Genomic DNA, 26,217 nt, shown 5'->3' on the forward strand with positions numbered 1-26,217 from the left:
CAAAGGGCTGGGTTTCTTCTCCTGGTAAACTGCTCCCAATGCCTGCCCTGGCTCGTTCACTTAGCTGGGCTACCTGTTGGAATCCCTTCTTGGTGGGCCCTCCCAGTGTGCCTCCCAGTATGCTCCCTTGGAGACTCCATTATTCTTTGAGGTTTTCAGGCCAGGATGAAGCACCCCAACCTCTTAGCAGGAGCAGCCACTTGTGGGAAGTGAAGGGAATCGGAGGGGACACATGGCCCAGCTCTGAGCATGACTGGGTGGAGACATTATGTTGAAGCTCCAGGGAAACCTCATTCGGTCCAGGCAGCGGTGCTTGAAAGGCCAACACTCTCCCTACACAAGAGGGAAAAGTAAGGCTGTGGGTGGGCAGGGGTGACCTTGAACTGGGGGTCTGGTCAGATGGGTCTCTGCTCCTCACCTCAGCCATGGCCTTCATGTGTGCTTCCACCAGCAGAGGCCCCTTACTGGACTTGGCCCCAGTAGATGGACAGGAAACCACCAACCATGGTGGTCACCCAAACCAACTTTCACTGCCTTACTCCTGGAAACCCCACTCTTCCCATCTCCTGCTGAGGAACCACAAGAGCTCTGAAGAGAACATCACATCAGAATATGGAGGTGGGTCTGGAAGTTGGTGGGAATGTGGAAGCCACATGGGACCTGTCTTTGGCTCACCTGATCCTTCCACCTGGAGCTGTGGCACCAACAGTAGAGCCCGATCATGGAGTGTGGTGCCCTCAGACCGCTGTCATCCCACCTCTGTGATGGAGAACAAATGCAGTAGCCTTCAGCAGACATACACGCTGTATAGCTGGGTGAGGGCTGTGGCCCATGGGCAGAGGGCAGGAAGGTGGGCAGTCTCTGAGCTCCCATCTATTCTTTCAATGTGCTCTCCTGACCATCCCTTTCTACCTGCAGGGCTTCTGGCCAGCCAGATGCAGCAAAATAGAATTCCATTGCAAAGTGTCAACTTAGTATGTGGAGGTGAACACCAGCAAAGTGGGTGTCAATGGCATGCCTTATGTCACCATGCTGGCCAGGAGCATGGGGATAGCAGGCCTAGGGCTCCACTATACTGAACTCTATCATCATTATAAAAGCTCTGGGCTTCTCTTTCTTGAAGATTTTTAATTACTTGAATTCCTTTACTTGTTGTATGTGTGTTCATATATTCTGCTCCTTCTTGGATTTACTTTTATAATTGGTGCTTATCGAGGTATTTATTTCTAGTTTGTAGTACTTCATGTGTTTAGGTTTTCTAGACAGTGGACATAGAAGATTCAAGAAATTAAATGTAGGGGAATGTTTACTGTAGGAGAATGAGGCTTTGGCATCATCAATGAATGACTTGAAGCTTCCTCTGTTATCAAGAATGATATTACCATAACTGCCATAGTTAACATTGATTGTGTAAGTGAAATAAGAAGGCAGGAGGAAAGGGACATCCATCACTCAATCACAAATCAGTCTACTCATTGAAGCCTTTGAGAGTAATCCACAAAAATTTACAGGATAATTCCTTTCCTGGGATCACAATTAGAGAGAAACTGGCTAAACAGACAGGTATTCCAGAGTCCAAAATTTACATTTGGTTTCAGAGTCAAAGACCTCAGCTCCCAGGCCACAGTAGAAGGGGGCTTGTGAATTCCCTGGCACCAGGTCCAAGACCAAGACCTCATCTGACTGTTTGGCTGGAACAAAACATGTGCACTGCCCCAGGCAGGTCCCATCCTCTTCATGCCTCCTATTCTTTCACCAACCACTTTTCATTTTTACCAGCTCTTCCTTCACCTCCCACATCCTGTGACTTTTTGGATCCATCTGCAGTCTGCATGAGCCAGGCACCAAGGGTCATGATGCTCAGTCTTGTGCAGATGGGAGAGTTCTTCTCAACTTCTTCTGGCACTCAGTAGTCATGTGTCAATGGTACCAACTCTAGGAGGGAGGCTCTCCAATACACAGAATTGTTTCTGGCCTCTGTTGAAAGAAAAATTTCAGGATGAGAAGAAAAATGAAACACTGGCCTGAAAGTTCTGCCTCAAAGGGACAGCCTCAGCCTGGTCATCCTTAGCCACAATTTTAGAGTCTGGGTCAACAGGACAAATCCCACCTTCAGCAGTGGTGGAGCCTGGGCAAGGGGTACCAGGATGTCATGATTCAACCTGGAGCAGGAGTACCTTAGCAGCCCATGCACAGAGTCTCCCCTGTGACAGAAACAGACACAAGCCATGAAGGAGCCATTCATCTGCTGGAGCAACCAGCCATCTGCATGATCTCCTATAAACCCCATAGTTTCAGGGAAAGGCACAACCTTTTCTGAATGCTGATCCACAAGAGGAGGACCTTCCATGGTCTGAATCACCACTCAGTGAGAAAGAATTTCAGGCTCTGCTTAACAGGATGCAGAGCTTACCAGCAAATCAGCTTAAGCAGGCAGCCATCCTTCTCACCACTGCCATTCTGAACTCTTTTCCTCGGACACAAACAGCAAAATGCCAAGAAGAAGGGACCAGGAACACATTGTGGTCAGAAGCAAGGCTAATGCAAGAAACAGCAGCAACAACTTGGAAATCCAAAGGGAGCATTTTGGCTCACTCCTGTAGGCTTCCCTCAACTTTAGTGCTCACTTTCTAACCTCAGTAATGGTTTCTGAGCTCCATCCTGCCTCTTGAGGCCACATGGGCTCCAGGTGGTGAACAGCTTTGCTGAATTCTGATACAGCAAAGCATTCTCATGACAAACATAACTTCTTCCCTTTGATAATCAGCTCCTGGGCCATCTGGACAATGCACAAACTGGAAACCGACCAAGAGGAGGAGAGTAGCTCTAAAGGGGACGCATTCGCACTTCTTTCCCTTCTAGCAAGTTTGAAAGCCTACCATAAACGCAGGTGGATATGTAGAAAATGAGGGCATGCTGTAACTTCTCATCACATGACTTTATGACCAGGAGTTTTTAATCCTAGCTCTAAGAGCTGTAAATGGGAATTGGAAGTTTTTCCACTAAGCATCTATCAATGACTGATTGTGCAAATTTATCTCCATCGTACTGAGGAATCTTCACTGAGAATTTTCCTATTGAACAAATAAACATAGAGATGGTGACAGGTAGGCCAGATATGATGGCTCATGCCAGTAATTCCAGCATTTTGCAAGGCCCAGGAGGGTAGATCAGTTGAGGCCAGGAGTTTGAGGCCAGCAACATGGCAAAATCCCGTCTCAACTAAAAACACAGAAAACAGCTGGGCATGGTGACTCATGCCGGTAATTCCAGCTACTTGGGTGGCTGAAGCATGAGAATCCCCTGAATCCAGGAGGTGAAGGCTGCAGTGTGATGAGATTTTGCCATTTACTCCAGCCTGGGCAACACTGCAAGACTCTGTCTCAAAAAAAAAAAAAAAAAATTGAGTGAGAGAGAGAAAACTATAAAATAACTGAGCAAAGTGTAAGGATGTTAATTTTCCCACAACGTTAGAATTTTTGTATATATTATATGCATCATTCTATGCATAAAGCTGACTGTCTTATATGTTAAATTAGTTATATGTTCAGTGAAAAAATTAAATTATTTTGTCTTAACACTGAAGAGAGGTGCCTGTTGTCCAGACATGTTCTGTTGGAGTTGAAGGGGCCGGCTCTGGGAAAGGGGGAAAGGCAGAGTGAGACCCTGGTGCATTTAGGTGGCATAAGATGGGACCCTAATAGAGAGGCAGCCAGAGCCTGGGCCTGGCAACACTGTGGCTCACAGGGGCTTCTGGAGGTGAGGGAAATGGCACAGGATGCTGAAGACTATAATATCCTGTAACAGGCAAATATCTGACCAGGTCGTGCTGCGTCTCAGCATCACTGCCAGCCAGGCCTAACTAGATCCTATATTGAAGACACCTGGTGTGGACAGGTGTGCGCCTCCAGGCAGCAAATAGCTCCAAAATTAGGGTCTGCCCTGGGGCAAGGGTCTAGACCATTATGGCTAGGCCAATTTAAAAGAGCCTCATCTCCTCTATTCTCAGAGGCTCAAGTGGGTGAACAAAAGATAAGAAGTGAACTGAAGTCTCCCTGAAAAAACAGGTTCCCATGGGATTTACCGCCCCCCTACCTACAACTGGAACCAGTCAGCCACCTCTCTCTCTCCTCTTTATGCCAAGATCCTCTGTTCAGGGCTCCTGGAAAATCTCTCCTCCCTGCTGCCTCCCCACCACAGCGCACTTGCCAGGAATGCCCAAGATCAGGCACCTGAGCATTTTGCACAGCAGGCGGGGGAGCAAAAGGGTCAAGGGCAGCGGTGTGTCCTGCACAAGGGCGGCCATTTGCGGGCCCAGGCTGCAGACCAGTTCGCTTGCAGCAGGTGGCAGCCGTGTGGCCTCTGCCAGGCCACTCCACCTCCTGGAGAAGCAGCTCCGGCTGCCGCTTCCGTTTGTTGAGCACAGAATGCATGAATGCCAGCTAGGGGGCCAAAGGTGGGGACGGTGGCCACTTCTCGGACCTCTGATCATTCAGCCGCCAGCCATACCCGGACCGCCGCCAGCACCTCATAAGCCTGGCGTTCCTGTCGCCCCTTCTACCCGCAGCTCATCTCCCTGTTCTCACAGCCGGGCGCCTAGCTCCTCAGAGATGCAGGACCAGCTCAGATCTCCGGTCCAGCACCTGTAGGGCTAGTAAGCGAGGAGGCCGTGAGAAAGGCTATCTGTCGCTTCAGAAGGAACAGGACCTCCCCACTCCAGGAAGGAGTCTGGCGCCCAGTGGGGGCTGCAGGCGCAGCGGAAGGTGAGGGCAGCAGCAGTGGTGGCAGGAGGAGAAGCAGTGGCTTCTCTGGAGATGGCACTGTCTGTCCCCTTGGGCATCTCCCTAAGGTAGTCATGATTCAAAATCCGTGCTCCCCACCAGTGCACTGTCACAGCGGAAAATTGTAGTTATCTAGGAGGATTCTTTTTTAATTGTACATCTATGTTTTATCTAGAAGTTTTTTTTGTTAATGTTTCTCTCATTCTTGTTTTGAAATTTCATATTACTGTGTTTCATTTTTAGGGTAGGTTCTTTGACATTTGTGTTTTGTGAATTTGGTTTTACCTATGTATTATGATTGTGGATGTAAATCTGCAACTCTACGTACACGTCAAATCAATGTGGGGTTTAATTAAAATATGAATCAGCCGTATCTACCACCAATAAAATCATGTGTTTGTTTGCCTCTATAAATATACTCCATTTATTCTTATCTTGCATATTTGTCTTCTTGACTGGTGTCAAAAGTTGTTTTAACTTGTTCAGGAGAGTAGTCATGTAGTCTTAATTTACGGGTGTATTTTTTGATGAATCTATATTATCTTTGTGTGAGAAAAACACGTTTATAATTTGAAGGTGATTTTCTGAAAAGTTTATAACTCTGTATCTCTTTTATGTATCACTTTACAATATTTTAATTGTAATAAAACACAACAAAATTTAGTCATCTATACTTTTGTAATTGCATAATTTAGTAGTGTTACATATATCCACAGTGTTATGCAACTGGCTTCTAGAGCTTTTCCATTGCAAAACTAAAACTCAATAGCCATAAATGTCGACTGCCCATTTTACCCTCTCCTGAGCCCTTGACATTCTACTTTCTGTTTCTGTGAGTTGGAATACTTAAGACATCTCATAAGAGGAATCACACACTCACTGTCACTTTGTTTCCTGGCACATTTCAGTTAATATCATGTTCTAAAGGTTTACTGTCATTGCAGCATGAATTTTTTTTTTTTTTTTTTTTTTTTGAGACGGAGTCTCATTCTGTTGCCCAGGCTGGAATGCAGTGGTGCAATCTCAGCTCACTGCAAGCTCCGCCTCCCAGGTTCACACCATTCTCCTGCCTCAGCCTCCCTAGTAGCTGGAACCACAGGCCTCCACCACCACGCCTGGCTAATTTTTGGTAATTTTGGCAGAGATGGGGTTTCACCATGTTAATCAGGATGATCTTGATCTCCTGACCTCGTGATCCACCCACCTCAGCCTCCCAAAGTGCTGGGATTACAGGCATGAGCCACCGCACCCAGCCCAAGATTTTCTTTTTAAATCATATTTTATTATATGTATATATCATATTTTATTTATTTATCTATCAAGGGACATTCAAGTAGCTTCTACCTTTTGAAGTTTTAGAATAAATCTCTTATAAACATGGGTGTGCAAATGTTTCTCTCAGGTCCTGCTTTGCACATTTATATAGATATCCAGAAATGGGATTGCCAGATCATGTGGCTGTCAGTTTGGGACTGAACGATGGAGGATGAATGCAGAAATGAAGACAAAGACAAAAAGATTTCTTGTAAAGAAGGGGTCAGGGGGCTTCTTGCTTCTAGGGAACAAGGGCCCTGAGCTTATACAGCCCTTCATATTTATTAGGTAGACTCAACAGGGAGGAAGAGGTAATGGTTAGTCAGCTGCTTGATTTATCACAGGCTCCAATAATTGCTTTCTTTATACAACAGGCTTCAGATGTTCCAATAGATAACTACAAGGAACACAGCGCCTGGTGTGTGACTGCCCTCAGCATTCCTTCCGGTGGCAGACACAGCTGTTTGCTCATATAGACTCCAGTGGTATACTGAGTTGGTCACGACCCTCATTCTTTCAGTCTCAAACACCTCCCCCTTTCTGCTTTTGCATTAATTGAATAAAGGTAATTGCAGGCTCTGCAGCTCTCAATTGCCAGTGGTGTTCCAGCTGATTTTACAGACTATGAACAAAAAACAGAAACATAATAACATTATTCTGATAATTACAACAAAGACATTGAGGTGCTGTTAGAATTTTACTTCGTAATTCATTGATATCAAAAGTAACATTGGATGTAAAAGATCCCTATAAATGGGCTTTTACAAGGTTCCATGGATATTCACTTTGATTGTATTCCAAATTGATTACACAAATATGAGTATGGTTAAAATGACAACGCAATTGCTGCTGCAACTGCAAGCTTTGTACTTGTTCTCCTAGCCATAGAACAGTAGTCTTTAACATTGCCACTTCTGTTTGTATCTCGGTGTTAGTTTTATTTTGAAACATCCATTTCTGGTTGGCTGTATGCGTCCAATTTTCTACATATTGAGCTGTTTGAATGGAGCTGTGCAGCACTACTGAGGACACTAGAACAGAGGTTATTAATGTAACTAAGGAGACTACAGTAAAAATTATCATGCCTAAGGCTCTACAAGTGCCATAACTAAGCTGAGTAAGAAGTTTTACAAAATGTAAAGCAGGGGTGGCTGCCCAAGTCTCGGACAGATGTGCAGGAATCCATAATCCAGGAATGCGACCTAGAATTATTAGGGTGGATATGCTGTGTGTTTGTATTGTGCTATGATTAAAGCAATGATAGCGTTGACAGGAATCACAAAGTCAGTTGGGCATTGTTTACCTGGAGTTGGTCCTTTTTTGCTGCTAGAAAGACACAGGGATTAAAAACACAAATTGTAAATTGAGTGGTAATATTTTCTACAAAAGTAACATTAAAACTGCATTGAGCACTATTACTATTATTGGATAGTGTGCCAACCCAAATGCTGCCATTCGTAAATGGGAGTGTTGCCTTCCATATTGTCTCCTGAATTGGACTTCTCTTTCCTCGACAATGCCATTGAGGCAAAGGTGGGCTAAAGCCAGTTCTGTGCCAAGCAAGTTGTGTGGCAGATTAGGACTGAATCCCAGTCTGTTGTAGTGAAGAGATGTTAAAATTTCACCACCAGTGCAAGCAAAGTTTATAGCATGAGGTCTGATTCTCATCTCTCCAGTCTAAATGACCACAGGGACCCCAGTCAATAATGTCTCCCATTAACATGGACTGTTGTCTAACTATGGGGCCAAGACAGTGGGCCCAAAGAGGGGGTGAGAATTATCAAAGGGAGCCCATTCTGTATAATCAGTACAATTTGGGTGATGGGGCCAGGAGTGATTAGTAACTACACCAGTAATATTAATAAAGCTAAGGTCTAATAGGTACATAATTTTTTTTTGGTAACTCAACCATGCTTGGGATTGAACTGCAAGGCAACTGCAGTTCAGCGATGCATCCTGTGTGATGCATAAAGGAAGTTCCTCAATGGAGTGGTATAATTGATACCATTGTTCTGAGAGTCTAATTGCTCTGTGTCAGGGGGAGTTAGGGGTCCTGGTACCTATACTCCTTGATCATGATATACCTCAGAAGGAGTGTCACTTCAGAGTATGGTCACACTACTGGTGGGTTGGGAACATATGCCCAATATGTTTCTGTTTCTGCACAGAAAAATCATACTGCACAGGATATTACAGCTAGCATGGCCATAAACATGGAGTCAGGGGTTTTTGCCTGACCCTGGCACTCCACCAGTTTCTCAGCTTCTGATGTGGTTTTCTTGAACCGTCCCCACGTTATGGGGGTTGATGTCAATGTGCCTCTGGTCGGTCTTCATTCCATCTTCACATTCAGATTCAACTGGCTCATGGCTTACACTGGAGGAGCCGAGCCTGTAGTTGGGATCCATGTATCCCTCCAGTCTCCCATTCCATGGTCACACACACCTTGAGGGCACTCACATGGTTTATCCATCTCCTGTAAAAATACAAGCATACCCTCATACCCACGTCAGTAAATCCACCAGGCCTTTCCATTGTCCTTCTTCGGGGGATTTCCATAATACCTTTGGGTAAACGTTCCTTTTTCTCTCTAACATTTGCCAATGTTCTTTGGCCAGAGTCTTGCTATCCATACCAGGAGAAAAAAATTAAAAGTAAATAAGGCTAAATGTAATTTTGTTTGAGGTAGTAGCTTGTCTCCTATTCCCTCTTTTTGTTTTTTCAACATACACTGTAGTGTTTGACGTGCCCACTCTATAATGCCTTGTCCTCGAGGATTGTAAGGAATTCCTGTTTTAAGAGTGTTTGCCTATAATTGTAAAACATTTTGAAAAGCATGACTAACATAAGCAGGTCTATTGTCAGTTTTTAATTGTTTAGGGACCCCCATATGGGTGAATGATGACAATGTTGTCCGATGTGGCCGGCTGTTTCCAGTTTGGCATATGGCATGTAGCATATGGGAGTAAGTATCTATAGTCATACGAACATAGCTGAGTTTGCCAAAGGCTGCTATATGTGTAACATCAATCTGCCAGATTTCATCTGGTGCCAAGCCTCGTGGGTTACATCTTTCCACAGGTGCAATACCAGGAACATGCTGGCAAGTGGGGCAGGTATGCACAATAGCTGCAGCCTGGCCGCGAGGCAGATGAAACATACAAGTAAGGGCAGAGGTGTTTTGATGCAGTAATGCATGAGAAGCTTGGGCTTGTTGAAATATAGAACCAATTAGTTTATCTGCTTTATCATTACCTAGAGATAATGGTCCAGGAAGTTGTGTGTAAGAGTGAATATGAGAAATACAAAAAGGAGTAGCACATGAGTGAACAGCTTGTTGAAGTCTTAGAAACAAGTTAAGCAGTCCTGGTTCTCTTAATAGTGGCAGTTTCAATGTGACTGGCTACATTTACAGCATAGGCAAACAATGTTAATAGGAGATGAAGTGGTGAGCTGTAAAACCTGAATAACTATCACTAATTCTGAGCGTTGAGCTGAAGCTCCAGAGGTCTTTATTGTCTATGTATGTTACATACATAAATAGCTGCGTGGCCTTTGGAAAAGTCATCAGAAAAATAGGTCTGTCCACCTGGAATAGGCTTGTGATGAGTGATTACAGGGAGAATAAAAGTGTGAACTTTATAAAATTGCAAAACTTTGTCTGATGGATAATGGTTATCTATTATTCCTATGAAATCTGCAAGAGCGACTTGCCATGCAGTCAACATTTCCCATGCTGCAGTCCATTTTGGGAATCCAAGGGAACAATAAATTTGTCTGGATCATATCCCATAAGCATTTTTGATCTATGCCTACCTATTGTTGCAAGCTGAGTAGTTAAAGAAAGATAAACTTGTAAGGATTTCACTGTCTGAATGGCTTTAAAAAAGCCATTCTAATACTACTACAGATTTGACTATGAATTGGCCTAAAAGTCTTGTTGCTGAATGGGGGGTAGGAAGAACAAACAGAAGCAAAGGCTTTTGTGGCTGTAGCCAGGAGGCATGTCATTGCTGAAGCATCTGCTCTACAAGTTGTAACTCAGCTTTTGCCTCCTTAGTAAGTTGCTGAGGAGAGTCTAATGAAGAATCTCCTTGAAGGGTCTGATAAAGGTGTTTGAATTTATAAGTAGGAATACTGAGCATAGGGCACAGACAGTTAACGTCCCCTAACAATTTTTGGAAATCATTCAAAGTTTGTAATCTGTCCCTATGGAGGACTACTTTCTCAGGTCAAACACTTCTTTCAGTAACAATAGTGCCGAAGTACTGGTATCGGGAGGTTGTTTGCACCTTTTCTGGAGCTATTTTGAGATTCCATTTAGTCAGAGCTCATTTTATTTTTCTGAATAACCGATGTAAAATTTGATCTGTAGGAGGGGCCAAAAGAATATCATCCATATAATGAATGATGTAGGTAGTGGGAAACATATTCTGAGGCTCCTTTAATGCCTGTCCTACAACATGCTGACATAATGCTGTTGAGCATGCCTTGGGGTAAAACTTTCCATTGATAATGAGAGACAGGCTCTTTTTGATTAACAGAAGGCACAAAGAAGGCTTATCCTGCTCGTGTAATAGTAAAAACAAACAAACAAACAAAAAAAACAGTCTTTAAGATCTATTACTATGAGAGGCTGGTATACTGGAATGGCTGCCAGGGATTGCAGACCTTGCTGTAATGCACCCATTGGTTCAATCTGTGCATTAATAGCTCTCAAATCATGTAGCAGTCATCATTTTCCTGACTTTTTAGGAATTACAAATACTGGTGAATTCCAGGGCTAACTGATTCTTCAATATGTCCTGCATCCATTTGCTCTTTTACTAGCTGATGGATTTGAGTTAGTTTATCCTGTGATAGGGGCCACTGATCCAACCATACAGGCTTTTTAGTCAGCCACTCCAGTGATAAAGCAGTGGGTGGGGGAGAAATATCAATGACCCCCATCAAAAATCCTGACGACCTAGCCCTTTTCTATCTCTTTGCCAAGGTATTGATACAGGATCAGTGTTTCCTGTAGGGACTTTTCTAAGCCTTTTCTGCTCTGACATCCATTTTCTTTAACATTTTGAATCCTGGATTGTCAATAGTTTCATTTGTATTTCATTTGTAAGTCTTATATCCCATGCCATAAGTACATCTTGGACCCATAGGTTAACAGTTATATTTGCAAAATAAAGTTAAAAAGTACATGACTGTCCATGTGGTCTGAGACAGGGTAAAATTTCAAGACTCTGTTGAACACTTTGAGCACTTCCTACTCCCACTAGGGATGTAGAAGTTAATTTCAGGGGCCAGCATGGGAGCCAATTGTTTTTAGATATTACTGACACATCAGCTCCCATATCCATAAGCCCATAGAACTTTTTTCCTTTAATTTGCACTGTACAGGTGGGTCTATTGGATGCTATGGGTTGTGATAAATAAATTTTCCTCCTAGTTGTAACTCCCAAATCCTTGATTCCCTCATTTTGCCTTATGTGGAGAAGGATGCAATTTGCAGGGAATAAGCAGTAGTTGAGTAATACATTCTCCCAGTTCAAAAACCAACAGATCTTATGACATTACCACTACTTGAATTTCTCCTTCATGATCAGAATCAGCAATTCCTGGGACTATAGTAATGCCCTGTAAGTTGAAACAGCTTTTACCCAAAATTAATCCCATATATCTTGTTGGCAAAGGTCCCCAAAGGCCAGTGAGAATTTTAGTGGACTTGCCTCCTCCAACTAATGTAACCCATTCTCTGACTGGGAGATCAATTCCTGTGCTTCCAGGTGTTCCTGGGGAAAGGGAATCAATGTTCCTCCAGAGACCCATCCCTGAAATGGGGTTATGGCTTGGACAGGGAATGCCCTTATTGTTTGATGGGACCAGGTCCAGGCCCCCTTCTTGTTTCCTGACAGGGGTTGCCATTTTGATGAAATTTTGAACTGCATTGATTAGCCCAATGATTTCCCTTATTGCAACAAGGGCAAAGTTTTGGCATTTTTTCTGCTGAGGAATGGGTGTTGCATTATAAGATCCCTTCTGCCCAGAGGTCTGATGGCATTCCTTTTTGAAATGTCTGATTTTTCCAGAATTATAACATTTTCCCATTTTAGGGTTTGACCCTTAGCCCCTTTTAGATTTGTCAACTACTAAATTAGCCATTGCTTGAGCTAACATTGTAGAGGAATGAAGCTCAATTCCCATATCTTGACAGGCTTTGAGAAAATTTCCTAAGTTTTGCATACACCTCACAGGAGCCAGTGCACATTTACAATCTGTGTTTGCATTCTCTAAAGCTAAAGTTAAGGTTAGCATTTCTGCAGCAGTGGTATGAGGAATCTGATGCCTCACTGCCTCTTGTAATCATGCAAGAAAATGTGCATAGTGCTCCTGTGACCCTTGCATGACATGTAAAAAGGATTGCATTGGGACCCCTTCCTCTGGAATTGTGACCCGGGTACATTTAGCGGCCAGTGCACACTGCTTATAAGCAGTGTCTAGGAGTGCCATTTGATGTTCCAGGTCTGGATAAGAGCCATTACCCAACAGCATATCCTCTGCAATGTCCCTGTGTCCAGCAGCACCATCTGTCTAGCATGGTCTGCACACAGTTCTTGCAGACCTGTTAAGTTCCTTCAACAACTTAAACTCTAGTGAGGCATGTTCATGAATAAACTGCTGTGGATTATTTGGATCGGGTCTTACAGAAATAGAGAAAGTGCAGTGTCCTAAGGGCTCTCCAGCTATGGCAGCAAAGCATATAATTCTTCGCACTGGGGTCTCTATTTCTGTAACTGAAGGAGATGGTACAGGTGTTTCTGCTACTGGAGGGGGTGGTACAGGCCAATTTTCATCCTCCCTCTCCTGTTTATTATTTTCATTGGGTGCTGTGGGTGGGACAAAAGATTCTTTCAAAATTTGAGATTCAGAACATGGCTCCTGCTGTTTGGCAGAATAAGAATGAGATAATGGCAGGAGGACAGTACGGACTAAATTTCAAACAGAAAAAAAAGAAGGATCAACTTTGAGACCTTTTTGATGAGCCCATTTTAATCCTTCCCCTACTCAGTTCCAATTTTCGACATCAAGAGTGCCTGTCTGTGGAAACCAGGGGTTATGCGTGATAACCTCCTGGAGCAGCTTAGTCAGTGTGTTTGAGAACTAACCTGCGCACCAGATTGTTTAAGTAAAACTTTAAGCAACTGCACATAATGCTGCTCCTCAATAGACAAATTCTTCCTCACATTACCCTGATTCAGAAATTTCCCACTCCTGTTACCTCTTTAGGACACTGGCTTTATATTCTCTGCAGGCAGACTCATCCTGGGGTTTCTTGTTCATCTGGTCAGTTTCATTTTCTCTGCTCCAGCACACCTTCTTTGTTCAAGTCCCTGTTCAGGCACCACTTGTGGCTCGCAGTTTGGGACTGAAGAAGGAGGACAAACACAGAAATGAAGACAAAGACAAAAAGATCTGTTTTAAAGAAGGGGTCAGAGGGATTCTTGCTTCTAGGGAACAAGGGCCCTGAACTTACACAGTCCTTCATATTTATTAGGTAGAATCAACAGGGAGGGAGATGTAATGGTTAGTCAGCTGCCTGATTTATCACAGGCTCACCTCATTGGTTTCTTTATATAACAGGCTCCAGATGTTCCTATAGATAACCACAAGAAACACTGCCTGGGGCATGACTGCCCTCAGCATTCCTTCTGGTGGTAGATGCAGTTGTCAGTTTGCCAACATCCTGCATTCATGAGAACAGTTTGCTGTTTGCTCATATAGCCTCCAGTGGTATAATGAGTTGCTCACGACACTCGCTCTTTTGGCCTCCAACAAGATCGTACAATAATTCCATTTTTAATATTCTGAGGAACCTCTGTACTATTTTTCATAATGGCTGCATTATTATTTTTTCTACCACTCAGTGCACAGTGTATCAATTTATCTACATCCTTGAAAACATTTGTTATTTTTTCTTATCTGATAGTGGCCATCCTAATGAGTGTGAGGTAATATCTCATTGGGATTTTGCTTTTCATTTCTCTAAAGATTCATGATTTTGACCATCCTTTCAAATTCCTCTTGGCCATTTGTGTATCTCTTTTGTAGAAACATCTGTTGAGAGTTTTGTCCATTTTTAAATAGGGGTTCAGTTTTTTGTTGAGGGTTAAAGTTGTTTATACATTCTGATTATTAACTTCTATCAAATATATCATTTGCAATTTTTTCTCATTTCTTAGGTGTCATTCTTACTCCATTAAATGTTTCCTTTGATGGCCAGAAAGCTTATTACATTGGAGGTAGTCCCATTTTTCTGCTTTTTTCTTGTTACTTCTGCTTTTAATGTCATATTTTAAAAAATTACCAAGACAAATGTCATGATTTTTACCTCATATTTTAAGAGTTTCATAGCTGTCTTACTTACATTTAAGTGTTTAATTCATTTAAGATATTTTTGTATAGGGTGCAAGTGAAAAGTTCAATTTCATTTTCTTCCATTTTAATATTCAGTTTAGAACACTATTTGTTAAAGGGTCTGTTATTTCCCTGTTGTTTGGTAATGGCAACTTATTTGAAGATTATTTGATGATATTCATGACAGTTTATTTCTGGGTTCTCTATTCTGTTCCATCATCTATTTGTCTTTCTGCTTGTATTTCTATAGCTTTGTAATCTGTTTGGAAATCAGGAAGTGTGATACCTCTAACTTCGTTCTCCAAAGCCACTTTGGCTACTCATTGTCCCTTGAGATTCCATAAGAATTTTAGGACTTAAAATAATATTTCTAAAAATAAGGAACATTGGGATTTTGATAGAAAATACTTTGAATTTGTGTTTCACTGTGAGTAGTATTGACATCTTAATAATATTAAATTTTTGGACCCTTGAACAAGAGGTCAAGACTGTGCTGTTTTAAATCTCACATATTTTTTCATTTCCCAGTTTCCTTCTGCTTGTAATTTGTAGATGAGGTCTTATTATGTTGCCCAGGATGGTCTCCAACTTTTGGCCTCAAGCTATTATCCGTCGTCAGCCTCCTGTTCTATTTCAATTACATGGATGAGCCACTGCACCTGGCCTCTTTATTGTTTTTCTGACATTTTTATGATTTGAAGGCAATTTTTGAAAAAGTTTATAAATATGTATCTCTTTAGAAAGTTTTTCATTTTTAATGTACTCAAAAACACATAAAATTTACCATCTTAAATATTTTAAGTACACAGTTAAATAATATTAAATATATTCACATTGTTATGCAACATATTGCTAAAATGATTTTGTGTTGTAAAATTAAAATTAAATACCTATGAAACAACAACTACCCTTTTATCTTCACCCCTAAGGCTCTGACAGATACTATTCTACTTTCTATTTCTAAGAGTTTAACTACTCTTTAGTTTAGATATTTTATTTAACTGGAGTCAAACAGTGTCTGTCCTTTTGTGACTGGTTTATTTACATAATGTCCTCAAGATTTATTCTTAGTGTAAAAATAACCAGATCTCCCACTTTTAAAAAACTGAATAACATTCCATTATTTGTATATTCCAAATTGTCTGTATCTGCTTATTCACTGAGGGACATTTGGGTTGCTTCCACCTATCAGTCTTTGTGAATGATGCTGCAATGAATATGGATATACAAATAACTCTTCATTTGGCCATATATATGAGAGTTTATTCCTGTGCTGTATTCTGTTCCATTGGTCTGTCTGACTGCCTTTATGTCAGTACCAAATAGTTTGGTTACTGTAGTTTTGTAATACATTAGGAAGTCAAGGAGTGTGATATCTCCCATATCATGTTTTTTGAAAGTTGTTTGGCTCTTGATATTCACTTTAGATTCCATATAAGTTTTTTAAAAATTTTTTTGTATTTCTGCAAAATGAAATGACAGTTAAAATTTGATAGAGATCACATTGAATCTGTAGATCATTTTGGGTAGTGTAAACATCTTCACAATATTGTCTTCCAAACCTTGAACAAGAGCATGCTGAAGAGTGTGTTGTTTCATTTCCACGTATTTGTAGATTTTCCAGTATTTCATCTGCTATTGATTTCTACTTTTATTCCCTTTTAATCAAAAGTGATAGTTTGTAATATTTTAATCTTTTTTGAGACAGAATTTTGCTCTTTTACTCAGGCTGGAGCACAGCAGCTCAATTATGGCTAACCACAGCCTCGATCTCCCAGGCTCAAGCAATCATCCCACCTCAGCCTCCTGAGTAGCTTGACGCACAGACATGTGCAATTATGCCCAGTTAATTTGTTAATTTTATATTTTGTAAAGACAGGGTCTCCTTATGTTGCCCAGGCTGGCTATGAACTCCTAAACTCACTCAATCCTCCCACTTCAGCCTCCCAAAATGCTAGAATTATAGACATGAGCCACCATCCCTGGCCAATATTTTACCATTCTGACATTTAGTAAAGCTTCTTTTGTGTTCTAGTAGGTCATCAACCCAGGAGAATGTTTCATGACCACTTGAAAAGATTGTGTATTCTGATGTTGTGTGAAGCGGTTTTTCTTTTTTCTTTTTTACTTCTGTTCACTGTGACTAGTGTTTTCTGTACATCTGTTAGGTTTACAGTTTGCAGTGTTATTCAAATTCTCTGTTCTCATGTTAACTTTCTGTCTGGTTTTATTATTCATTACTGATAGTGGGGTAATTATGTCTCTTACTATTTTTGCATAGCCATTTCATTCTTCATTTGTGTCAATGTTAACTTTATACGTTTGGGAATCCTGATGTGAAGTGCGCATATATTTATTATTAACACAGCTTCCCCAGTGAATTGACAGTTTTCTCATTATATAATACCTTTCTTTGTCTGTTGTTTCAGTTTTGACTTAATGTGTATTTTGCATAATTATGACCCCTCTTGCTGTCATTTGATTGCAATTTTCCTAGAAGATATTTTTCATACTGGCACTTTTAGCCTATCTGTGTGTTTAGATGTAAACTGAGTTTCTTATAGACAGCAGAAAATAAATCTTGTTTTTTTAATCTCTTTAGCCAATTTATGTATTTCTATTGCATATTTTAATCCATGTGTATATTCATTTTAATTCTGAAAAGAATGGAGTATTTCCATTTTGTTAATAGTTCTATTTGTTTCTTGTAGCTATTTTCTCCTCTTTTCTGCTCTTATTGCCTTCCTTTGTATATAATTGATTTTTGTAGTGACATGTTTCTCTTTCTATTTTAATTTGCCAAGGTCAAATTGCAAGATAAAAGGTTTGCCTTTAATCTAGTCTCTTGACATCTAAACTCCTGAGGTTAAGGCTATGGATGGATCTAAAAACATGAGGTTTCCCCATTCTGGGTCCCCATTTTTTGGACTTCTGTCTGATTTCTGGAGGAGTGATGAGTCCACACCAAGCAGCAGTGGACAGCAGTGGTCTACCTGTGGACACTTGTTTCCTGTAGGCCCCTCCTGTCTCTCAGTGCACCAACTCTCTTACCCTTGAAACAGGAGCGATATTGGCAAGAGAAGAGGCATTCACTCCTATCTGGCAGAAAAGGAGAATTAAGACCCTTTACCTCCCAAAGGTCAGAAAACTCAGAGCCCTCAGAGATGCACTTGCAATGTGGCAGCCACTGGCCACAGCAGGCTACTGAGCACCTGAATTGTACGCAGTACAAACTGAGATATGCTAGGGAAAAATACCAGAAAGTATTTTAAAGATTTAGTTACATATATATATATATATATCTATCTTTAATGATTTCATTCTGATTATATGTTGAAATATGTTGGATATATTGGGCTAAATTATTAAAATCAATTTCACTCATTTTTCTTTTCCTTTATGCTATTACTAGAAAACTTTAATTGACATACATGGCTCACATTTTACTTCTATTGTACATTGCTGCAATAAAGGGTTGCCTATTTTCAAAGCTGAGGCTGCCTCAAAAGCCAAGAGGAAAAAAAGATTGTAAAATACAAAATTTAAAAATAATTGTCATCAGTCGGGCATGGTGGCTCATGCTTGTTATCCCAGCATTTTCGAAGACCAAGGCGGGTGATCACTTGAGCTCAGGAGTTTGAAACCAGCCTGGCCAATATGGCAAAACCATGCCTGTACTAAAAATACAAAAATTAGCTTGGCAAAGTGGTAGGTGCCTCTATCCCAGCTACTTGTGAGGCTGAGGCAGAAGAATCACTTGAAACTAGGGGGCAGAGGTTGCTGTGAGCTAACAGCACTGTACTTGAGCCTGGGTGACAGAGTGATACTCTTTCTCCAAAAAATATAAATATACATAAAACAATTGTCATTATATTGTTCTCATTTTGAATAATACACACACATCCACACCCCTCCCCGCCTCCACACACACACAAAGTGAGGGAAAGAGAGAGAGGATCTTGCTCTGTCACCCAGGCTGCAGTGCAGTGGCCTGATCTCAGCTCACAGCAGCCTCTACCTCCCAGGCTCAAGTGACCCTCCCACCTCTGCCTCCCAAATAGCTGGGACCACAGACACGCATGACCACACCTTGCTATTTTTTTCATTATTTTTTTAGAAAAGGTGGGATGGGGGGCACTCACATCAAATAAATAATACTTCTAAAGTGCTTTTGAAATTCATTTGCAACTACATTGTGGATGATTTTGCATCTATGTTCATCAGGGATATTGGTCTGTAATTTTTTTTCTTGTAATATCCGTCTCTGGTATTTGCATCAGGGTAATGCTGGCTTTATAAAATGAGTTTGGAAGTATTCCTCTTTCTTCAATTTTTTTCAAAGATTTGGTTCTTTTTAAATGTTTGGTAAAATTCAGCAGCAAAGTCATCAGATCTAAACTCCTTACCCATTCCTGATCTATTCATGCTTTCTATTTCTTTATGGCTAAGTCTTGGTAGTGGTACATGTCTAGAAATTTATTCATGTCTTCTCCCTTATCCAAATTGTTAGGATATCATTGTAAATAGGAGTCTATGTACATAACAATCTTATGACCTTTTGTGTTTCTGTTTTACCGGTTGTAATATCTTCCCTTTAATTCTATTTATTTCAGCATTTACTTCCTAGTCTAGCTAAAGATATGACAATTTTATGTTTTCAGAAAAAAAAACAAGTTCTTACATTTTTTTCTACATTTTTTTTTTCCAGGGTTCATTGTATTTATTTCTGCTCTGATTTTTTTTTTATTAATTTCATCATCTGCTAACTTTGGGATAAGTTCTCCCTCTTCTAGTTTCTTGAGTTGTATCATTGTTTGTTTATTTGTAATCTGTCTTTTCTTTGGAAGAAGGTGTTTACTGCCACTCCATCTCACTGGGATGAGCACCCGTATTCATTATGGTTTTTTTTTTTTTTTTTTTAATTCCATCAAACTTCTGATCCTAAGATTGCACCTTTGGCATATTGGTAAGCAGCAGTGCTAAAAGCCCGCATGATGAGTAGGGGTTCTAAGGTGAGAGACTTAGCCCAGATATTTTGGTAGGGACTAATATTAAATTTTCTTTCTCCTTTTTATGATTCATCAGTGCCTGAGTCATTATAAGGCACAAGGAATGTGCACCTTATCATGAGAGTACACATGACAGCAGCAAAGGAAGCAGCAGCTCAGAAAAGACAAGGCCACTGTTTGTTTGTTTGTTTGAGATGGAGTCTTGCTCTGTCACCCAGGCTGAAGTGCAGTGGCAACATGTGGGCTCACTGCAAGCTTTGCCTCCCAGGTTCATGCCATTCTTCTGCCTCAGCCTCCCGAGTAGCTCGGACTACAGGCACCTGCCACCAATCCCGGCTGATTTTTTGTATTTTTTAGTAGAGACGGGGTTTCACCGTGTTAGCCAGAATGGTCTCGATCTCCTGACCTCGTGATCCGCCCACCTCGGCCTCCCAAAGTGCTGGGATTACAGGCGTGAGCCACCGCGCCTGGCCAAGGCCACTGTTCTTGCTTGCATGACAGTAGCACTTGTTAGAGCAACTGAGTGACATGCATAATTCTCTCCAAAGTAAAACTCCCCTTTGTTTTTGCAGTTTTACAAGAGACCATACCTGGGTCTGTCCTGAGAGTGTGCAATAATAAACAATGTTCAGATGATTACCCAGGCATTTAGTAATGATAACCAGATCAGATGAAGTAATCACAGGGATATAGCCTGACTCTTGGAAATCAGGACTGAAGTGCTGACTGATTAAGGTGCTGTGTTTTCACTGCCTTGACAGGCAAGTGTCTTGCAAACTGCCTGCCAAACACAGGCTAAAGACGATGACACATCATGCAGAAGCACAGTCAATTGACCATTTATGTCTAAGTGATGTGTGCTTTAGTGTGGGCAGGGAAGGCAACTCATGATAAAGGCCACAAATTGCTATTTAGACCAAAGTAAAAGCCCACCACCAACTGATGGCTCTGACACAGCTGACTTTTAATGTTTCATGAAACCAGTAGGCCAAAAGCAGTTAAAGTTGAGCAGGTGTCCTCAGTCATGGGTGGTTAATCCAGTTAGTGTTGTGAATTGTTTGATTAGCCTCCCCTTAACCCCATTGGTGAGAAATCACCACCCTAGGGCTACTGCAACAGTTAAAACCATGGCACCAATCACCAGACAGATGAGATTGACAGCAGTTATTCATTACATATAATCATGGAAGGAGAAAATTATTTAAGGTATGCAGACCCACACAGCCATTGCACCTGGGAGCAGAGAGAACAAACAGGAGGTGTCGGGAAAGCATTTGTGGTATCAAGAGGGTGAGATGCTCCTGGTTCCCACAGGAGGTTGCTATTGGTTGGTCTGGATAATTCTGTGACCTTTGAGGAAACTGAAACACATTATACTGCCAGCTGCTAAGACTACAATAACATAGACCAGCTGTCATGTATAGTGTATACACTATAATACTAATGACAGTATATTCTCACTTTTTGGATATATTCTGGGAAACTATGACTTTAAGTAAAACAATATACTATATAACAAAACCAATTTTACCATTGGTTAATTGATATAAACAAAAGTTAATTTTCCTTGGCATATAGTATTTTGTTTTACTTAAAGTCAGTTTCCAAGGACCTATCAATGATGTTAAGTGAGCACTTACTGAACATGTATTTTAGTGAGGTGTAATAGAAAGTAGCTATATAAAATATACTAGTCATGTACAAAATTACATGTGCTACACATTACAGTCATGAATGACATAAAAATGTTCTAAAAACTGACAGACCATATACATGAGGGTGTTTTGTTGTGAGTAGGTATATGTAAACCTGCCTTTAAAGGCCAAGGGAGTTGAGAGGTTGAAGAATGAGGCTGACAAATCAAGTTTCTCAGAAAGAAACATTTAAGGGGGACTTATGAATAGAAGCTATGTCTCAGCTGGCTGAAGATGGTGGATCCTCCCACTGTTACCCCCTAAACCCAGACACTTATCACAGGAAAGGAAGGTGCAGGACAATTGAAATCACTGTATAAATTTGCCTAAGGGTAGGATTTACACTAAGTACCTGTTCACAATAACATGGAGGTTGTTTTGATTTAAGAGTAGGGCTTACAGAACAGTAGGTTTCAGTATATGACACAGGTACTTGAAATCCCCCCAAAAAAATTAGAGGAAGTACCTTTGTCATAATTTTAGGGTTTTTTTTTAGTAACTTAAAATCTTAAAATCTGGTTACGTTAAATTAAGTAATCTTGTTTCTCACTAAAAATTAGCATTGCTAACCATCACAATGACAGTTTTAAGATAGTTTTTACCCCAGAACCAGTGATTGGATAATAGGACCCCAGGACCCATCCACCCCTTCAGGTCCTGAATGACAGAAGATGTGAACCAACTCATAGCCACGTGACGATAGGGTAAAAAGTTCCAAGCTGTTGCCCTTTTCAGGCAAGACTTCCTCCATACGCTGAAGCCCAGACCTCACTGTGGACATTTGAATTTAACCTTGTATATAATGTTATTTTTAGTTATAAATTATACATATATATTTTTATATATGTATATATAAAATATACAAATACATATATTATATATGTATTAAATTTTTTTATATGTGTTTATTTATATATATGTACACATATGGCCGAGCATAGTGGCTCTCACCTTTAAACCCAGCACTTTCCTAGGCTGAGAGGAGAGGAGCTCTTGAATCCAGGAGTTTGATACCAGCCTGGGCAACATAATTGGATGTTATGATCAAGTTGGATTTATTCCTGGGATGCAATAATATTTTAATAAGTGGAAATCAATAAATGCCATACACCTTATTTACACAACAGAAAGATTAAAAATCATGACTTTTTTATGCATGCCTAAAATTATTCTGACAAAATTTAAAATCTATTCCTAATAAAATTTATAACAAATTAGGTACAGAAAGACTATACCTCAAAATAAAGAGATACGTTCTTTACTAGCTATAGGAACAGCCCATAGCTAACATTGTCAACGGTGAAATGTTGAAATCTTTTTTTTTCTAAGATTTATTTTAAGATAAAGATGCCCACTCTCATTACTTCTTTCAACACAGTATTGGAAATCCTGCTCAGAATATAAGACAAGAGAAGAAAAAAAGTGGGGATTTAAATAAGAAAGAACAAGGTCTTATATTCATGGAGATTAACGCTCAGGTTTTCACAGATTAGACTGAACAGCACGAAAGCTGGTACCATCCAGGAATCAAAGGAGCTGTCCCTGAGGACATAGGACTTTAGGGCGTCAATTATTAAGAGGCTACATGAAAGCGGAAATGCTCCTGGATGTTTCCATTATCTAGAGATAAAGTTTCAACAGATCAGCCTCAGTAAGTAAAGTCACATCCCTGACTACTGTAGGTGACAGCTTTTCACCCAAAGCAGAGATATGAAACCTGGCAGGTTTCAAAGACTCCCCACCCCACCCCAAGTGCTCCATAACTTGAAATTCACATCCACAAAGCTGGAGCAGCATCTGTTCCTGAAGGATCAGGTCATCATGTATGTCTTTGAGACATGGCCAGTCAGGTTTCAGTGGACATGAGGCCAACAACTTTAAGTGTAAAATGCCTAAACTATCATAATTTTTAGGTAGATATTTGGGGGCCTGCGCACTTAAATGGGTTGGCGAAATGTCAAACCAGACATACGGCTGGGAATTGGGATTTTTTCTTCTGTTCTTAGCAGCACCTTGGTAACCCAATGATTACCCTCCCTCGTTCCTCCATGTCCACATTCGCGAAAAAGGCACTGGTGAAGGTGACATTTTCACGAAGTCACAGCCCATGGTCACTTCTTGCAAAGCTCTGAACTTGTGCATTCCCAGGCCAGGCGGTTGGTGTCTTTCAAAGGCGGCTGAGCTTGTGCTTTGCTTGGAGACAGCGGAGGGCAGCAGCACAGTGGACACCGTTTGGAACCTCAGCCCAGTTGCCAAAGCCGCTTAGGAAAGCAGGCGGCTCCAGGGGCTGGAGCAGGCGTGATGCTCTGGAAAGAGCCCAGGTGAGGGTGGGAGAGAAAATCGACCTGAGTAGCCGCGTGAGGACCAGACACTCCTGATTTGGGCAAAGGCGGGGCGCACTTCGCAACAACACACTCTCCTCACTGGCCAGCCCAGGCCTGCCGTTTAAGTTCCTCTCCTGACTCAATCCCCTTGGCGAGGGTTTGGCACGGAAACAATGACCAGCAAAGCTTGGTAAATTAAGCCGCCTACACCGTCCTGCCCCTCCCTGCACGACCGCGCCCCGCCTCCACTCCTGTCTCAATCTGGGATTGTCCTCCTGCAAACCCACCACCCACCGTGGGGAACCGGTGAAGAGATTACAACTCCCAGCATGCACTGCGAGGCGGGCATTGCCCCGCATCCCCCCGCCCTGGGCTAGGCGCACAGCGCAGCCCGGAGCAGGCTGGCATCCTAGACATTCTGCTCTGCCACCAACAGAACAACAGCCGCGGAGCGGACCAGACCCTGGAACTCCCGGAATGCTTGAACACGGTTCGGCTCTCTGCCTTGCCTTTCCACGCAGCCCAGCAAACTCGCCCTGCGGAGGGAAGCCTTTCTGATCTCAAATCTCTCCTGCTGGGGAGACAGTGAAGCTAGGGCCGCTAGTTTCACCTTGTAATTGTGACACCTTGTCTCCTGGAGCTGCAGGCTAATACTTGTCGTGTTGGTAGTTTGCTTTCTCTCAGATCAACAAAGAGCCGGTGACCTCTCTCGGCCTCTGCTGGAGGGTTGCCAGGGTAACACTCTTGAGCCAAGGCGCGGACGCGCCCCGCCCCTTTTCTCATAGGCCTCCTCCTCAGCCCCACCCTCTCTCGCTCCTCCCCTTGTCGCTTCCTTTCAGATATGCGCAGTGTGGCCGTCCCCAGGGGTGGGTTAACGGCCGCGGACCTGGAAGTTCTCAGGCTTCTTGGGATCCTCTCGAGAAGCCCCCTTGCCGGGGTCTCGATTTCCCACCAACCAACAAAGGGTCGTTTGCCTCTCATGGCCTGCGCGGGAGGGTTGCCATGGTAACACTCCTAGGCCGGACGTTGGGCGCACCCCGCCCCTTTTCTTGCCCCCCACTTCCCCTCCACCCCGCCCCTTCTCACTCTTCTTGGCTTGCCTTTTCAGACATGCGCAGTGCAGCCCGTCCCTAGGTGTAGGTTAATGGTGGCCGACCTGGCAGTTCTCAGGCTCCTTGGGATCCCCTCGAGAAGCCCCCTGGTTAGTGTCTGAAACCGTCAGTTCACTGCCAGAAATGGAAACATCGTGTACTTAGTCACCTGCCATTTGCCTTTTCAAAACAATTTTCTCTGTTCTCTAGGCTGTCACAAATCCTCCTCTGCATCCCAGGAGCGCGGCTTGGACCTCCGGCCTCGCAGCTTGGCCCACACCTGGGTCAGGCCTCTCACAGGGACGCTCCCGCCACTGAAATAAAGAGGAGAAAACGTCACAGGGGAAGGGCCTGACCCTGCTGCATCCACTAAAGAAACAGCCACAGGGAAGGGACCCCATAAGCCGCTTTGGGAGCCGCATTCACCACGTCTCTGACCCCACCCAGACTGCTTCCCAGGCCTCATGGTCCTAGTGTGGACCTCCTGGCCGTGATTAACGCAGGTCGGTAGGACCAGAGCGCCCCTTGGTCCCTACCAACACATGAGGGTAGTTTCTGTGGTGGGGTCAGCGACAGTGTCTGCGTTTCTGCCCTGAATAAGGCTCCCTTGGAAAATCTTTTAATATCTCTTTATAAATACCCCCTTTGGATCACTTTTTATACTTTGCTGATAGAACTAAACAGTGATCATTCTCTTAATTCATGTTTCCATTACGTTTTTTAGGTTAAGTACTGCACGATTACTCGCTTCTGAAACTGTCATAGACACTGCCTCAGCTCCCTGCAGGGTGGACACACAAGAGCAGAATCTCCGTGGGACATTTCCCTGGAGCATCAATATTACCACAGTATTTGGAAGAAACAAATTTAAATAATTTCTAAGGTAAAGAACGGAACATTTAAGACAAGGCTGGAAAGTCATCTGCCTTTAATAACTGTCATCTGTGCCTCACATGTCAGACTTTCTCCAAGAAAAAAAAAATCTAAGGAGAACTTACTTGCATTCTTATGAATAGTAAAAATAATAAATCATATCAAGTCAATTGAAAGTCCCGTCTGCTAGTTTCTTAAATCACAATATGGCCTTAGTATGGTTTTATTTGTATGTTGGGGGGGGAGGTTGTGGGTCTTTAGATTTAAAAAAATTAGGTTTTTGAACAATTTTTGCAAGTTTTCAGATATTAGTTGTTGATTTATTTTTGTAACCTTTCTAATTCTTCTGTCTGTCTCCTCTCCTTCTCAGACTCAATCATTCCACGGGTCTCTAAGACTTGGTTTATTTTCTTTAACTTTTGTTGATTTACTTTTCTACCCCATTTAATTTTTTCTGTCTCTCTCTTCTTCTCAGACTCAATCATCCCACAGATCTCTAAGGCTCTGTTCATTTTCTTTTAAACATTTTTTTTTTACTTCTATCCTCAGATTGGTTAAATTCTGTTGCTATGTCTTCTGTTTCTGATCTATAGAAAAGCTCACAATTATTTTTATTTCTTGTTTTTCTGTGTGGCTATTTTTCATTTCTCTGCTGATGTTCCACATCTGTTCATTTATGAGAACATTTTCCTTTGCCACCATGAGCATCCTTATAATAGCTA

General features: G+C 42.0%; 1 pseudogene; it reads left to right on the forward strand.

Annotated features, from left to right (window-relative positions):
* Positions 1-425: 425 nt before the first annotated feature.
* Positions 426-24,270, forward strand: LOC105524784 (annotated as a pseudogene).
* Positions 24,271-26,217: the final 1,947 nt, after the last annotated feature.

The sequence above is a fragment of the Colobus angolensis genome, unplaced genomic scaffold (genome assembly GCF_000951035.1).
Source record: "Colobus angolensis palliatus isolate OR3802 unplaced genomic scaffold, Cang.pa_1.0 Scaffold509, whole genome shotgun sequence".
Taxonomy (NCBI): Eukaryota; Metazoa; Chordata; class Mammalia; order Primates; family Cercopithecidae; genus Colobus; species Colobus angolensis.